This window comes from Lactuca serriola, chromosome 9 (assembly GCF_051521515.1).
Source record: "Lactuca serriola cultivar US96UC23 chromosome 9, Lser_US96UC23_V15, whole genome shotgun sequence".
Classification (NCBI taxonomy): domain Eukaryota; kingdom Viridiplantae; phylum Streptophyta; class Magnoliopsida; order Asterales; family Asteraceae; genus Lactuca; species Lactuca serriola.
This window is the reverse complement of record NC_136416.1, coordinates 64,490,820-64,508,887: the sequence shown is the minus strand read 5'-3', so window position 1 is coordinate 64,508,887 and position 18,068 is coordinate 64,490,820. Positions and strand designations below refer to the sequence as shown.

The following is an 18,068-nucleotide window of genomic DNA, read 5'->3' as shown; positions in this document are numbered from 1 at the left end:
AGGGTAGCCTATCGTTTGGAGTTGCCAGCAGAGTTGGGGCAGATTCATGACACTTTCCACGTGTCGTAGTTGTGAAAGTGTATAGCTGATGAGTCGGCAGTGGTGCCATTAGAAGATATCCAGGTGGATGCGAGCCTAAATTATGCTGAGAGACCGGTGGCGATCACGGATCGGAAGATCAAGGTTTTGAGGAACAAGGAAGTGCCTCTGGTTCTGGTTCAGTGGCAACATCGGAAGGGGTCCGAGATGACTTGTGAGTCAGAATCGTAGATTCGAGGGCAACATCCAGAGTTGTTCGGGGATTGAGACTTCGGGGGCGAAGTCTGGTTCTAGTGGGGGAGAATTGTAACACCCCGAGATCCAGGTACATTTATTTCACCCTTATTCTTTGTCAATTGGTCATGATTGGTCCTTGAGTGGAGGAAACCTTGCAAGTGAGTACGCTTGGCGTACCAGAGGGGTACGCTGCGCGTACTCATGCGCTTATTTTGGACGCGGAGTCGCTAGGTACGCTGGGCGTACCCATAGTTACGCGGGGCGTACCCGGCTGATGTGCACAAAAGTACTCACTAATTTTAATATTTATAACCTAACAAACTTAACTAACTATGCACTTATAGGCAGTGTACCTAGTCAGATTACAGTATAGCTTGGGTAAGTCGGGTGTTGATCACAGGGAACAGTGTTACTAATTAATTTACTTACTATTAAATTAACCTAATTTTTAACAAGTTTAAAAGGGGTTTTATCTGATTTTACAAGATCAGATGAACTTAAATTCAAATTCAATATTTAAAAACACACACTCTTGTTTAGTTCGAATCCACTACTCCCTTATGACTAGCTAATGATTACGGATTATTAAGCTGGTTTTTAGTTGTATTAGTAATTTAGTTCTATCTTATCAATAATTAACTAATTCATGTCAAACCATGTATGTTCACACATAATTAAACACATAACTAATTATGAATGTAAATATGCTATGTAAGATTTGTTGTATAAACGCAATTATGGTCACAATACACGTTCTCTAGCACAGCTAAGCTTATTTATTCTAATTACTAACTAAGATTGGTCAATCCTAGCTCTAACAATTCAATGTTCACTAAATCATTAGGTAAACAGGTTCATGCAGTTTAATGGTCACTAAGCTACACAGAACATGCAATCAAGCAATTAGATAAACAAATAATAACATGCTAGGTTAAACAAATCAAACACAAGCAATTTTTACCAACTAAACTTAATCCATAAGTATATAACTATTCATAAGTTCAAAGCTTCATCTAGCTAAACAAGAGTAGCTAGATTCAGCTGCTCATCATAGCAACTAAATCAACACAGCTAAAACTAATGAAAGACATGTTCTTATTTGACTAAAAATAAACCTTTACTTCTTTTGGTGTTGAAAACCCTCTTCCAGAACCTTTCTTTCGTTCTAAATCGTCTTCTGGAATTCCTTTCTTCTGCCAAAAGCTTCTTTTATTCGTAATTGTCAAGGATTTATATAGTTGCTGATATCCATAAATTCACGTCGTGAATAGTAAGCAATTCACGTCGTGAGTTGTAGATAACCGTGCCCGTCAAGGATTCCTTCACCCGCATACATATCTTCTAGAACCAACGATTCACGTCGTGAATCCTTTACGTCTCACGTCGTGAATAACCTTTTTTCAGATTTACTTCACTTTTAATCTTTTAATTCCCAAAGTTTCTTTCTTTAACAGTTTCAGTCCTCTTTTCTTCAAAATGTCTTCTTTTTTGCTGTAAATAACATTTAAGCTCATAAGTACCATTATTCTAAATAAATTACCAACTTTTTAATAAAAATGTACTTAAATATTGCCTAAAAATAAGTATAAATATGGCAATATCAAAATACCCCACACTTAGGCTTTGCTTGCCCTCAAGCAAATTTAAATTTAATCCTTGATTACTAACATCACATGGAACAATCCGACTCTAGTTCAACCATTATGCCAAGACCTCAACGCATACATTTGTGTCTAAAATTTTCCTAAAGTACCCCCCAATATTTTAAATACTCACAATCTTCATAAACACTCGCCCACTTTTTCCGAACAATGCTCATTTTATGCAACCCTCCGAATCCATCCGCAGAAAACCTCCTAACCTCAAGGTATTTTTAGTTGAGTAACCTAAGCATACATAATCTAGAATTACAACTTTTTCGATACCACTATGGAGCTCTTTTGGAGTCTTGAGCTGGACTCCGTGCCTCCTACGTTGAGTCTTCGAAAGAGTCCTCCACCAAGATCTTTTGTTCCTTGAACCGCCTCTTGTAAGCTTGAACTCGCCTTTTATATGCCTTCTTTGAATTCTCCTTTTTAGCTTTTCCCTCTTCTTCAAGCTTGCGTTTTGTGCCCTTGGGTTCCTCCTTGCACTTTATGTCATTCTCCTCCTCTTTCACCACCGGCCTTGTTACTCTGGAAGTGACCTCCTCTTCATCACTTGCTATTTCCTCATCCTCTTTGCTTACCCAAGAAGGCGGGCTCTTGTAAGCTATGACTTCAATCAAATATGGAACATATGCCCTTGGTTTTGTCCTTTTGACTTGATGAACTGCCTTTATCTCTTCTTCCATAAGCTTTTCCAGTTCTTCTAGTTCATTCTCTTCATTAATTGTGAACACCTCTTCTTTATCTTCTTGAAATTCATCTTTTATCCCAAAGACTTCTTGTTCATCTCCAACCCTCAAAGTTAGCTTAGACTCGCGGATATCAACAAGAGCTCCAGCAGTGTTAAGCAATGGCCGACCAAGGATAATTGGAACATCGTGATCTTCTTTCATGTCTAAGACTACAAAGTCTATTGGAAAAACAAATTTTCCAATTTTCACCAAAATATCCTCCACGATGCCGCGGGGTTGTATCACCGAACGATTCGCCATGTGAATCTTCATTCTTGTAGCCTTCATCTTCGGAATCTCTAATTTTTGATAAATGAAAAAGGCATCAAATTAATGCTAGCCCCAGAATCGACTAAAGGATTAACCTTCAATTTATTACCAAACTCACACGGTAGAGTGAGGCGTCCAGGATCCCCCATCTTTTCTGGTGTTTCTCCTAACACAACTTTTGAAGTTTGTTCACTTAGAATCACTATAGACTGCTTCTTTAATTGCCTTCGAGTGTCTATCAAGTCTTGCAGTAATTTCTGGTTCTCAGGAGCTTTAGATAAGGACTCGACAAAGGGGGTATTAATCGGGATCCCCTTCACATGCTTGAAAAACTCTCTATGCTCTCTCTCAAGTGGACTAAGGGTAGCTTGGGAAGGAAAAGGCAAATGCGGCTGATAAACCAAACTAACTGCAGAATTTTTCTGTTCATGATGGGCCCACGTCGTGAACTTATAAGGTTCACGTCGTGAATTCTGGAACTCAGCAGCTTCATGATCTTCGAGCTTGATCTTCTTCATCTTTTGATCGGGCTTCCGTGGTTCTTCTTCCAATGCTTCTAGGAACTCCGAGATGGCTTCTTCTTCGGTGTCTATGGCCATTACATGAGATTGGTTCTTTACTTCGGGATTCTTCGGGGATAACTTCTCATGAACTAGAGTGGCTAGTTGACCAAATTGTACTTCCAGGTTATGGATGGAGGCTTGCTGATTCTTTATCAAAGTTTGTTGTTCCAGAATAGCAGAATCAGTGGCATCCTGTCGCTTTTCCGATGCTTCCATAAACTTCATTAAAATGGTCTCTAGGTCGGGTTTCTTCTCGGCTGGTGGCTGCTCCTTTTGATAGAGGCCTCGACCTGTCTGCCTATACTTCTCTTCTTTTTGCTTCTTATACTCCTCATATGGCAGCCACTCCTTCTTCGGTTTCCTCCAGTCCTCATCAAATTTATCCCCACTAGAGTAGCATACTTGAACCTTTCTGTTCCCATAATCATCTACATTGCAGTCCTTTGTCAAGTGTGGACCACTGCATCTTTCGCAACCTACTCTTATGGCATGTATCGACTGGTCCATCTATGTTATCATGTGGTCCCTATTATTTAACATGGCCATGACCGCTGCTATTTCTTCAGTTTGGGACCCTCCTCCGCCTTTGATTCCTTCTTGCCTCGGGTTGTGGTATTCGCGAGAATGCTTCGCGAATTCTTCAATTAGCTCCTTGACCTCCCTTGGATTTTTCTTTGTCAAAGGTCCTTGAGAATCAAGGAGTTGTCTTTTCATCACGTTAACCCCATCATAAAAGATTGACATCTCTTGCTGCACATTTAGATCATGCTGAGGGCAATTTCTGAGTAAGCCCTTGTACCGCTCCCATGCTTCATATAGGGACTCCCGTGGCTGTTGCTCAAAGTTGGCTATTGCCTTCTTGAGTTTGGCTATCTTGGATGGTGGGCAAAACTGGTCCAGGAATTTCTCATGCATTTGAGCCCAAGTGGTGATTGTACCCGGTGGGAGTGCTTTTAACCACTCCTTAGCAGCTCCTTTGAAAGTGATGGGAAGCATCCTAAGCAAGACTATGTTTCTGCTGACATTTGGGACATTGAAGTAGTCCTCAATGTCATTGACTTCATCTAGATGCTTAAAAGCATCTTCATGATCTTTCCCGAAAAATGGGATGTCCTTCAGGGCAGTTAATATGTGTCCCTTCAGCTCGAATGTGGCAGTGGCAGGTATTGCGGGTTGGACTAAACCGTGAACCATATCTTCTCGAATCCGCTTCTTGTAAGCTCCCATGGACATTTCTTCAATTGCTTCCATCTCGTTCCTTGGCTCGTTCTCGGGTTCGCTTGTGTGTTCTTCAAATTCCGGCTCGGTATCGTATTCGGACTCGGTTTGGACGGGTGTCTGATCAAAGTGCTCAATATTGCTCTTGTGCCTCGCGGATGAACTTGACTCTCCTGTTTTCTTTCCCGACTTCCTTGAAAAAGCTGACTTCAATTCTTGCAAGGGCATCTTTTTCTTGTGAATTGTAGACTCGGGATCTTCAAGTGGTGGCACCAAGGGTGTGTTTGAGCCTCTGGTCATGAACTCCTGCCTCTGGTCATGAACTCCTGCAACTTGCTAAACTAACACGTAAAACTGGACTAAAATAAGAAAAATTAAAAACTGAACTCTCAGCTTTCACATCGTGAGTTTATTAAAACTCACATCGTGAACTCTGTGACAGAAAAAAAAATATACTATCTATGCAAGTGAAATGATATCAACGAAAATAAAACTAAAATAATAATAAAAAAACTAACTAAAAACAAATAACGAATAATCAAATAAACTAAATTAATTGAAAGCCGTTCCCCGGCAACGGCGCCAAAAACTTGATGTGTACAAAAGTACTCACTAATTTTAATATTTATAACCTAACAAACTTAACTAACTATGCACTTATAGGCAGTGTACCTAGTCAGATTACAGTATAGCTTGGGTAAGTCGGGTGTTGATCACAGGGAACGGTGTTACTAATTAATTTACTTACTATTAAATTAACCTAATTTTTAACAAGTTTAAAAGGGGTTTTATCTGATTTTACAAGATCAGATGAACTTAAATTCAAATTCAATATTTAAAAACACACACTCTTGTTTAGTTCGAATCCACTTCTCCCTTATGACTAGCTAATGATTACGGATTATTAAGCTGGTTTTTAGTTGTATTAGTAATTTAGTTCTATCTTATCAATAATTAACTAATTCATGTCAAACCATGTATGTTCACACATAATTAAACACATAACTAATTATGAATGTAAATATGCTATGTAAGATTTGTTGTATAAACGCAATTATGGTCACAATACACGTTCTCTAGCACAGCTAAGCTTATTTATTCTAATTACTAACTAAGATTGGTCAATCCTAGCTCTAACAATTCAATGTTCACTAAATCATTAGGTAAACAGGTTCATGCAGTTTAATGGTCACTAAGCTACACAAAACATGCAATCAAGCAATTAGATAAACAAATAATAACATGCTAGGTTAAACAAATCAAACACAAGCAATTTTTACCAACTAAACTTAATCCATAAGTATATAACTATTCATAAGTTCAAAGCTTCATCTAGCTAAACAAGAGTAGCTAGATTCAGCTGCTCATCATGGCAACTAAATCAACACAGCTAAAACTAATGAAAGACATGTTCTTATTTGACTAAAAATAAACCTTTACTTCTTTTGGTGTTGAAAACCCTCTTCCAGAACCTTTCTTTCGTTCTAAATCGTCTTCTGGAATTCCTTTCTTCTGCCAAAAGCTTCTTCTATTCGTAATTGTCAAGGATTTATATAGTTGTTGATATCCATAAATTCACGTCGTGAATAGTAAGCAATTCACGTCGTGAGTTGTAGATAACAGTGCCCGTCAAGGATTCCTTCACCCGCATACATATCTTCTAGAACCAACGATTCACGTCGTGAATCCTTTACGTCTCACGCCGTGAATAACCTTTTTTTTTCAGATTTACTTCATTTTTAATCTTTTAATTCCCAAAGTTTCTTTCTTTAACAGTTTCAGTCCCCTTTTCTTCAAAATGTCTTCTTTTTGGCTGTAAATAACATTTAAGCTCATAAGTACCATTATTCTAAACAAATTACCAACTTTTTAATAAAAATGTACTTAAATATTGCCTAAAAATAAGTATAAATATGGCAATATCAAAATACCCCACACTTAGGCTTTGCTTGCCCTCAAGCAAATTTAAATTTAATCCTTGATTACTAACATCACATGGAACAATCTGACTCTAGTTCAGCCATTATGCCAAGACCTCAATGCCTACATTTGTGTCTAAAATTTTCCTAAAGTACCCCCCAATTTTTTAAATACTCACAATCTTCATAAACACTCGCCCACTTTTTCCGAACAATGCTCATTTTATGCAACCCTCCGAATCCATCCGCAGAAAACCTCCTAACCTCAAGGTATTTTTATTTGAGCAACCTAAGCATACATAATCTAGAATTACAACTTTTTCGATACCACTATGGAGCTCTTTTGGAATTCTTCAATTCTTTGACATTTGATCTTTGATTTCTTTGAATTCACCACCTTATTTGATTTCTGGTATCTTCAACTTTTTGGATTTCTTTAGAATTTTGATCTTTTGATCTTCACTTTATTTGCTCCAAAATTCTACTTTACTCGTAATTCTTTTTTTTTTTGTTTTTTATAACATGTACCTCACTTTTTTCACTCAAAACCTACATGCTTAAGCAGAGGCGCTCAACCTCAACCTTTATTGGTTAATGATAATAATTTTCCTGGATACATTTCAGGTTTAGGCTACTAAACATATTGCATCCGTCAAACCAAGCGGGGTTATGTTTTTGTTCCATGATTTCACTAAAATAAGGGAGGCCACAAATGCACTATAACGTGTATTGGCTCAACTAAACATTTGAACTTTCATCGGATCATCCCACATAACACTAGCAGTTATAGCTCTAATTAATATTACTAGATTCAATTATTAAAAATTTTCAGAATTTTCTAGCAATTTACTTCTTCTACCCCTACCCCACACTTATTTTATACAATGCCCTCATTGTATGCATCAAATTTAAAGAAACTTAAAGGAAAGGGAGAAAAAGGAATAGACTCCCCTGGGATAGTGGCGTGAAGATCTCCAAAAGTGTGGAAAACGTGCATCTTGAATATGGACTCCAAAAATAGAAACTTGGTTCTTGAACTCGTGAAATAAGGAGTGTGCCGGCAAAACATGAAATCAAGCCTTCAATCGTCTTCAAATATGGTGTAAGTCTTCAAATGTGGGAAAGCGTACGCCACATTGCATGGTGGTAAAAAAATGAGCCAAAATAATCTTGAATATATTGACAAGAATAATAGCATTAACCCATAAAAGACTAAAATTTCAAGGGCCTTGAATCTTGTAAAAATCTAATATTCACGACATGAGTGTGGAATAATTCACAACGTGAGATCGAAACTGAGCGTATTCTGAGAACCTCCTGATAACTGACTAACGACGTGAATAATAGATGTTCACGTCGTGAAAACTGGACAAGCAGAAAACATTGCCCAATTCTTCTTCTAATGTCTTAATGTATTAAGACTCTTCGAAAGTCATCAGTTTATGACTCTTTCGCTGACACTCCACTCTCTTAACTCACCCCACACTTATTTTGAAAATATGGGTCTCGACTCTCGGCATTAAACACTCCCGTCTAAAAACGTACTCATTGTCTTATGAGCATCTTTCAATAATATGTTGATGGATTTCATACCGTTTGATGTCATAAAATTTTATCGAAGGCTTGGGAAATATGTCATTGACCATTTTTTGGACCCACTTCTTTAAGTACTTCCATTTGGCAAGGTTGTTCAGATGTAGTGCCTCCATATAGTACTCAAAATCATCCACTCCGTAAGCTTTTTCAACCATCTATAACAAAGTTTTAGTCTTCACAGTTCTTTTATACTTGGTTACTTTGTTCGAAAAAAGATGATTACCACAAACACCAAAATACACATTCATGAATATATTTGCAATGGACGCGAAAAAAGATGGCGCCCTATCAGAATGAATGCTAATGGTTCCGATTCACCGATACAGACATGTAATTTTGTAGGAACCATGGCCACGACTCAACTGGCTATTCCATACACAACATTCAAAACTTGGTTGTTTCCGTCCATTGCGACCGCCAACAACATAGTGCCCTTGAATTCACCCTTAAGGTGGGCCCCGTCTATCACATGGGTATGCAGATAAATGTTGCAAAATACCGTAGCTACACCATAATCATAACAACTTAACAAATGAATAACAACGATATAAACATTTAAATTAATCAAACTAAGTTAACATGCAAATGATAATTATTACCATGCAACCAATGGAGAGAAACAAGAACTCAAAGCGGTCTTCATCATCCGTTTGAATGTATGCGACTAAACATGGGATTTTACTTCTCCACGTTCTAACAATAATGAGATGTTTAGGAAATGAGTATGCTTGAGTGCCCTTCAAAAGATTAAACATTTATGCTATGGAAAAAAGAGTTCATTAGATAATAGCCTAAAAACTAAGGTGTGCAAAATACCTTAATAGCACATGTTCCAAACATGGCAATATACTTTGAACTTTTCCCTTGTATACAATAATATATGTATTTCGTTATTGGCTACTATATGCATAATGTGTTGTACTCTTTTCATGTAAACCTTTTGAAATAGTATTTTAAATGGGGATGTATTATTAATGTAAACTTTTTAATTAAATATTTTTATAGTTATTTATAAAAGTGTTTCAAAATGGTTATTTCAAACGACACATGTGAGGAGGTTTCACTTGGTATTAGGATTTTGTTTTAAGTGAACTAGTACATAGAATAGTGCATGGACTGAAACCGTAAAGCTTAAGTAACTATTTTAAGGGAAAATGATTTAGTATGCCTTAGGTCATAAACCTGACATCACTTGTTTATATCTTGGGAAATTGATAAATCTAAGCATTTTTTTGGGTTTTTTTTAAATATAACATTCTTTTGCAAAATAATTACTTATTCCGGAATGGGTTATTCCAAAACGAATTTTAGATTATTTTTCGGGTGGCCCGACCCATTTCATTGTATCTGGAATGCCTATTCCAGAGCAACCGCATATGTTTCGGATCAGGATTTTGAAATTCAAAATCTAAAATATAATTTGATGCAGCAACTTCACTCTGGAAAGGCACATTCTGATTCCAACGTTCCGCCTCGATTCCGACGTTCCGACTCGATTCCCATCTCCGACATGCATCGACACCCATCTTCGACATGAAAGACGAGCACTATGATCCCATTATTTTACGAGTATGTTCTTCATTTTCTACTGTTACTTACTGTTTCGGATGTAGTAGACCACCTCTGGAATGAACTGAAAACGTTTTAGAGTTTAAATTAAAGATATCATTGTTGTAGGACTAACTGAAAAGTAATTTAGATGTTTAGTTATTGTTGATTTACATCGAAATGTCATGTTACGGATCTTAAAATTTCATTCCGGAAGCCTCTGGAACGAGTAGAACCATTCTGGAACACAATGGCCTCGTCCGGAACATAAAGAATAGGTCCGGAACTGGTCTGAAATATTGGTCATTTCCATTTTAGAATGAAGTGCTAACACCTTTTTTATTTGTGTAGCACGACATGATTGTTAATGGATCAATTACACTCTCGTGTAAACCTGAAATCGGCGGGGAAATCCTTGCGACATTCAGAAACAAACACGAATGCGAGACTATGTTTCGGAGGTGGTTAGACATTCCGAATGTAGATGGGGATCCTTTGCTTCTCATTATGTCTTTTTCCACGAAGTTGTAAACGACACCCAAAACCTAGTAGAGGAAACGATTTTTGAGATTGGGGGTTACGAGCTCTCTTTCAGGAAGAAAAATTTTTGTCTCATCACCAGCTTCCGATTTGGTGACTATTTTCCTACTTCTGCATCGACGCCGCCTTTTGTTCCCGTGACTTTCCTATGGTCCTGACAAATGTCTCGGTCAAATTACACCATGTTACAGATGTGTTTAAACAATCACTTAATGAGTCATCGGACGAGGATACAGTCCGTGTATGTCTTCTATACCTCTTAGAGAAGGGTTTCAATGAATGGTTAGCTAAACAGCCTGTTACAGAAGAGTATTTCGCTTTGCTATCAAACCTTGATGAATTCAAGAGGTATAATGTCGTCTATTTTATAATTATTGATTATAATTACTTATCGTTACTAATATTTTTTATAAATTTAATTATTAGCGATTTTTTTTTATCCATGGGGGAGAATCATTTGGGATCAATTGTACAAACAACTTTTTATTGTATTCAATAAGGTTGAGAAGCTTATACATCCATACGATCCGAAAGAGAACGAACCACAAAAATTGACAAACACCCTGTAGATGTTTTTATATGCTTTTAAGGTAAGTATATTATGAAATTTTTATTATTTATTTTTGTTTGCTAACATTCTAAATATTTTTTATTTATTTATTTACTAACATTCATATATGGATTTTTGAGAGTTTTCCGGTAAACAGTTTATTTGGTACCTGACAACAGAATGTGATCTCTCGGGCTGTTGCATGGTCAAAACTGAGGGTGTTACAAAAGGCTCACTACAACCAGTTTTACAAATAAATGACTTATGGTTAATTTATTATTTAAATATTTATGTATTTTATAATTTTATAATTTTGTTAACAGGGTAATAGAATTGTTCCGAAGTGGGAGCCGACGGAACATGAGACGCGTGCCGAATGGTGGATTGTTAGCTCGATGTGGATTGATCGCCCTGATTTTTCCCGACACTGAAGTTCACAGGGCACCTTCCCTAACACCATCACTCAAAACGCCCCTACCCATGAGCATCGAGAAAAGAAAGCACAAATAGATTATTCATATCACCCGCCACAACCACCATCACTGGCCACTGACCCATCAATTGATAAGGACCAAATTATTAGTGACTTGCACATTGAGATCGGTTAATTAAAAAATGAGGTCCGTGAATGTCGTGAGCAGTTGTGGTCTTTGGAGGAGAGTTTAGCAGAGCATGAGGCTACTTTAGCCATGGTTCTAGAACTTATCAATAACTCTCGGAGACGATGTTGGTACCTCGAATGGGATGTAGGTACATTTTCAATTATTTCATCGTTTATGGTCGTTATGTTTGTGCATTGTTTACAAGTATACATTATTGAACCGTACATGGATACTATAATGACAATGAGTTTTGGGAGCATGATTATGTCTTAAGCAACCCTGAAAAGCCGTTGAATGTCGACCCTAAGAAGCCATCTCCAGTTATTTGCTCGTCAGATGTAGTAGAGATTCCGCGGGATGAATACAAAACACCGGCGCAAACACCTCTTAGGTGTTCTAAACACCAAAAAGTCATGTCCATATGGTATAAGTCGCCATGGATAAGAGGAAAGGTGTTACACGGCGTTAACCAACATCATTGAAAAATCTTGTAGATCCTACCATACACAGTGTATATAAAGAACGGGATGGTTCGCTGTTGTTTGGTCACAATTAATTGACCGGTTTTGCTACGCTTGAGTTTTGGACACGGTTATATGCGGATAGTCATGGAGGATGGTTGTCATGTGATGTAAGTAATATAATTATTTGCTTATTACATACTGTACTTCTAGTAATAATACTTACTTTACTACAAAAAAAACTAATTGGCAGCACATTATGATGTGGATCTCATTGCTGCTAGAGCGAAGAGAGGACGATGCTCGGTAGACAGTTGTGACGTCAGCTTTCAACACTGATACATATGATTGGAGTGATATGGCTGACGAATCTTGTTTACCCAGCTTGGGCAAAGTGTGATACGATATAATTTTGTTTGGATTACATTACCTGAGCATTTATATACTAATTAATTGTTTCTAACCTTTTTTTTGTTGTTTTACATCCCAATCAACATACCACAAGCTCATTTGTTTTTGGGTTCTATGGATTTGAAGACATTTAAAATTACTATATATGATAGTCATTGGAAGGCGACTAATGTTCGGAAAATAAGGATTGATTTATTGGTATGACAACCCGCATCCACAAACTACTATTGGGAGTCCATTACTGGGGTACCGAACCAACTGATTCAATTCCACTTGAGAGCTTCAATATGACATTGGAAAAGGCGCCAGACGTACTGCAACAGATTGAAAACAGAGAGGATTTTTGGATGTTTTTGTGTTGGTTCCTGGAGGCCTTGATCATTGGGAAACAATTTCTATAGAGGGTAAAACCACCGGTCCACGGGCTATTATAGAAAACGACTAACATAAATATTTTAGGGTACAAGGACAAAGATAATTTGAACATCGTATTTGTAATATGACCTGCAGACACATCCTTTATTTTTTTATGTATTTATTAGTTGTTTACTCATTTTAATTGCATTTTATATTTTATAAAACCAAACATTATACATTTTCTGAAAGCAAAACTTATACATTTTAGGAAAGTAAAACTTACATGCAAAAGAAATCAAATCTATTCCGGAACCATGGTCCGAAATCGTACTCCGGAATTTCGAAGACCTCTCCGGAACAATATATTCCGGAAAATGTGGTTACTTTACAAAAAAAAAAGTTGTGGTCATTTTTGTGCAAAAAGATTGTTTATAAGGGTTAGATTACTCAATTTTCCTTATAAATATTGGTTTGACATGCAGAATTAAAGACATGCAAAAAGATTGATGTGAATTATGAACATTTGTTTGACATGCAGAATTAAAGAACACAGAAAGAACACGATGATTTCGGTGTTTAAGAGATGCATTCAATTATGAAAGGTGTTTACAAAAAAGGATCTAAATCTAAATCTATATAATTAACACACACTAACACTCTCAATGTTACATCTCTCAAGCACACATCTACATGTGGAATAAACCCACCTTATATAAAGGTGTTTACATGTCTCTCTCTCTCTCTCTCTCTCTATATATATATATATATATATATATATATATATATATATATATATATATATATATATATATATATATATAGGGAAGAGTTATATGGAAAATGAATGATTAGGGCAACACATATTTGAACCAATGAAAACATGACAACACATCACTTCCACAATAACTTCCACAATACATTACTTGTGAAGAAAGAAATGGACACGTGTCATTTGATTATTGGTTCCGGTAGATGTTGCCCTAGTTATTTGTTTTCCATAGAACTCATTCCTATATATATATATATCATGTCACAAGGCTACTTTACCACATGCAAGTGGGTCTACAAAAGTCAAACCATTTACAAAGTCATACATGGATAACTTTGTACCCAACATTCTCTCCCTCAAAGTTAGGAACTGATGACTCGCTTCAAATCCTCCAAACTCGAGCAACTTCACGAACCGAGCCTAAAACATGACACATGTAGAGATGAATATCAAATCTTTAACTCTTCCATGATTCTTCAATTTGGGTTCTAGAATGTGAGACCATACGAACCGAGTGTCAAAAGGTAATTAGGAGTTTCTCAATCTCCAAAAAAATTACCCAAGTTTTAGCGTAAAAGCACACTCCAAAAATCTTCAATAAGTCCAAACTCATCATGAACTGAAACCACTTTCGAATCTACAATCGAATCATTTCATAAAGTTCTAATACCCAAGGTCACTTTGGTCTTCAAGTCCGCGTAATATGAAAAATTCAACTTTCGAATTTCCATATCTAAATCTCTCCCCCTTTTTATAATCTAAAAATGATTATAAAACCACAAAAGGGAATGAGAAAGCGCTCAATCCAGAATTTTTCTATCCAAAACTCCCCCTTAACAAATGACATAAACATTTTGCTTAAATCCAAAAAATCTTCAATTTTTAGCCTCGTTCTCAAGATTGGGTAATTGTCAATTTCAAAATTCTGTAGTGACTCAATGCATTCAAAACAGCCAAAAATGTGAAACACTCCCCATTTGCGAAACTGGGTAGAAAGCGTCAAATCACATTAACTGAAGGAGCCTGTTTTGAAAATTATCCCATTTCTCAAAATTTTCAGCCCAATGTCGAAGTTGGGTGAATTCTGCCAAATCTTCGAAAGTTCAGGAACAATTTCGAAACAACTCCACAATTCTTCAAACTTTTGAAATTTAGTCCTTATTTCGAAAGTGGGTGTAAACTGTCAATTCTTCGAAAGTTTAAGGAGCAACTTCGAAACTATTCCATTATCTTCTTCAATTCGCTTCATTTACAGGTAACGAAGTTCCTTCGACAGACGATATCCTCCCAATTGAAGTTACCAATTTCGAAATCACAAGCCAAACCTTTGAAATCAATACCGTCGTACTTGATACCGATCAACAAATTTTGTCGAGTGATGTCGAGTGTCGAGTGGACAATCCAAAACCTTCGTTCTTTAAGGCAAACCCAGTTATCGACCTTCGCTTTTCACAGTGCAACCATTTAAAAATAAACCTTCGTTATTACAATTCTTCCCAAACCCAAAGCAAATACCCTTCGAATCTCGGTAACAACCTTACAAAGACCCTCATTATTGAAATTAGATTAGAAACCTTCGAATGTCTATTTATAAGTTTGATTTCATTAAAGAGACCCTCGATTTCAATCTCATTACTTCCTTCCAGTGAAGTCGATTATTGAGTAGATATTGATTCGAACTAACGATCATCACCAGTCGACCTTTTCTAATCAAGCCATTCGACATCAAGACTTTTACAGACCCATCGGCCATCGATTCTAAACAAAACTCAATTGCGAAAATATTAACACACCAAACAATTTCGACTTCAAAATCATAATATGCTTTGGATTCAGGCAGTACACATCGACCGAACTTCTTCAATCCAAGGCAACTTTAAAGCACTCTATGCGAATCGATCATGTCCAAATCATCCATTAACTGATTTTGAAATCAATCAACCCAAGCATCGAATGATAAACACCCAATAACACGAATGTTGACTTTTTGGGTTTGACTAATTATTCATCTGTTCTTGAATTGTTCTTCACCAATCAATTTCCAGTAATCGATTTCCTTCTTCAGCGTTTTTCCAGTAAAAAAAATCATCAAACTTATCATCTTCAGAAATTTTTTACCAAATCGATCCAGGTGCAAGAATCGATGAACATATTAGAACTTCAATTTGCTTTCAATCAATCATAAGAACACCAATTTAACAAAATTTAATCATCGTTTCTTCAAAAAATTAATTTCGAGTAGCAAATGATTGAAAGTAACAATCAAAGATTAATGAATTAAGAACACAGATCATTTGAAATGAAACATGATCAAAAGATGTGGATGAAGTAACAATCGATCTATAGTTGAAATAAGAATCCAAATCAACAGAAGTAATTTTATTAAATCGATGTGAATACCAAATAGAAAAACATTGTGAATTAATAGGAACGAATCGAGATCCAAGAGTGAATTGGAAAAAATGAAAGTATCCCATTAATCAAATATAACAAAACTTAGATTCCAGTAAACAGATCTATGAACAGTAGAAGATCATATAACTTAGGCTTAGGATCAGAAGAACAATGAACAGTATCAAACTTGAGATTTGGACCCAAAGAAATTAAATCATCATGAAATTAATTTGGACTCAATATTGGGCTCGATCAAAAAAATATGTTGGATCAACAAAAAGTTGAAATGGATTAGATCCAATGATTCAAGTCGATCAGAATTTGAAAAACGCAAACACACAAATCAACAAGATTTAGAGAGATCATATAGAGACTCACCATAAATGCTTCAATTGATATAAATGTAGCCAAACCGAGAATCGTTTCTTCAAAAATCATGTTGATCTTCGAAGACCCGCTCTGATACCAATTGATGTGTATTATGAACATTGGTTTGACATTCGAAATTAAAGAACACACAAAGAACACGGTGATTTCGGTGATTAAGAGATGCATTCGATTATGAAATGTGTTCACAAAAAAGAATACAGATCTAAATCTACATAATTAACACACACTAACACTCTCAATGTTACATCTCTCAAGCACACCTCTAAATGTGGAATAACCCTACCTTATATAGAGGTGTTTGCATCTCTCTCTCTCTCTCTCTCTCTCTATATATATATATATATATATATATATATATATATATATATATATATATATATATATATATATATATATATATATATATATATATATCATGTCACAAGGCTACTTTACCACATGCAAGCGGGTCTACAAAAGTTAAACCATTTACAAAGTCATACATTGATGACTTTGTACTAAACATATATCTTTATTACTTATGATGATTTGGTTTTAACATTATGAAGATATCTAGGGTTAAGACTAAGATTCAGATATCAACATGTCTTTGGGTGAACACCTTCTATGTTATTAGTATTATACATTCCACTATTAGGTATTTGCTTTGGAAAACCTACCTTATATCAGTGTTTATCATGGACCTTAGTATTTGATTGGAAATTTATGAGAAATAGTGAAAAGTATGATTAGACGTACGATAAATGGATTTTTCTTATGTGGAAAATTAGTTAAGGATGTAATGTTGACATGTTACATCGATACTCATTTGTGTATGAAAAATACTCATATGAAATTGAAAGGACAAGGACCCTGAGTGATTTTTAAGAATATCGTGTCAGCAAACTATATTAGGATATGTGATTGGATTGAGATTTAGAAAAAAAAGGAAATTAACTTTGAGTTGACATTGCATGAGAAATAAAAAATATCATGTATTTTGGGCCGATGTTTTGAAATGGGAGGATAATACAACTATAGACCTTATAAGAGAGAAGTATGCTAAAAGAAAAAGATAGACATTTTAAACCATTAAGTGTAAAAAGTTAACTTAGAGAATCAACTAACGATATGGAGGGAGTATTAGGTTCTCGATACGTCTATCCTTTATAAGAGTTCACTCATATTATTGGAAATGAAGAAAACCGAGTTATGTTTTATTAGACTAGTCAACCTTTAAGATATATTTTTAATTTTGGGTAACAAACATGATTGATAACGGTATGCAACGATCATTTAGGTAGTACCATAAGTTTAGCACTTCATTGGGTTCAAGATTTATTTAAACCAAAAGAAGTTACATCTTTTGGTCTTACATTGTGATTTTGGGGATGGAAATATTCTAAATGGTAGATAGTTGTAGTTCGAGCAATTTGGAGCTAGAAGTTTTAACCTTTGAGAATAAACTTTAGCAAATATTATTTTTTATTAAATTAAATAATTATAATTAGCAAGAATATAATGGTTATTTAAAAGGTTAAATTTTAAGAAAAAATGTTAAAATTTAAGCAAAAATGTTGGGAAAATAGGATTTGACTTTAAAAAAGAACTTTGGAGTTGATGTATGTAATTTTGACATAACCCTTTTAACTATAGATGTTCATGGTGTCGTTTGGACTCAAAACCATTAACCGTATCCTATCCACGGTTTGAGCTTTTTGAAAACCGCAAATTACATCGCAAAAATTATAAACCGCATTATATGGTGTGGTTTGGTGTGATTGTTTTGTGGTTTTATGAGATTTATGTGGTTTAATGGACACTAATAATTATAATATCATGTAACTT

The 18,068-nt window shown here is 35.7% G+C and overlaps 1 non-coding gene across 1 annotated transcript; it reads left to right on the top strand.

Moving 5' to 3' along the window:
• Positions 1-4,246: 4,246 nt before the first annotated feature.
• Positions 4,247-4,353, top strand: LOC145077468 (small nucleolar RNA R71). The gene has a single exon (XR_013693210.1). It is a non-coding gene; the product is annotated as a small nucleolar RNA R71 (small nucleolar RNA).
• Positions 4,354-18,068: the final 13,715 nt, after the last annotated feature.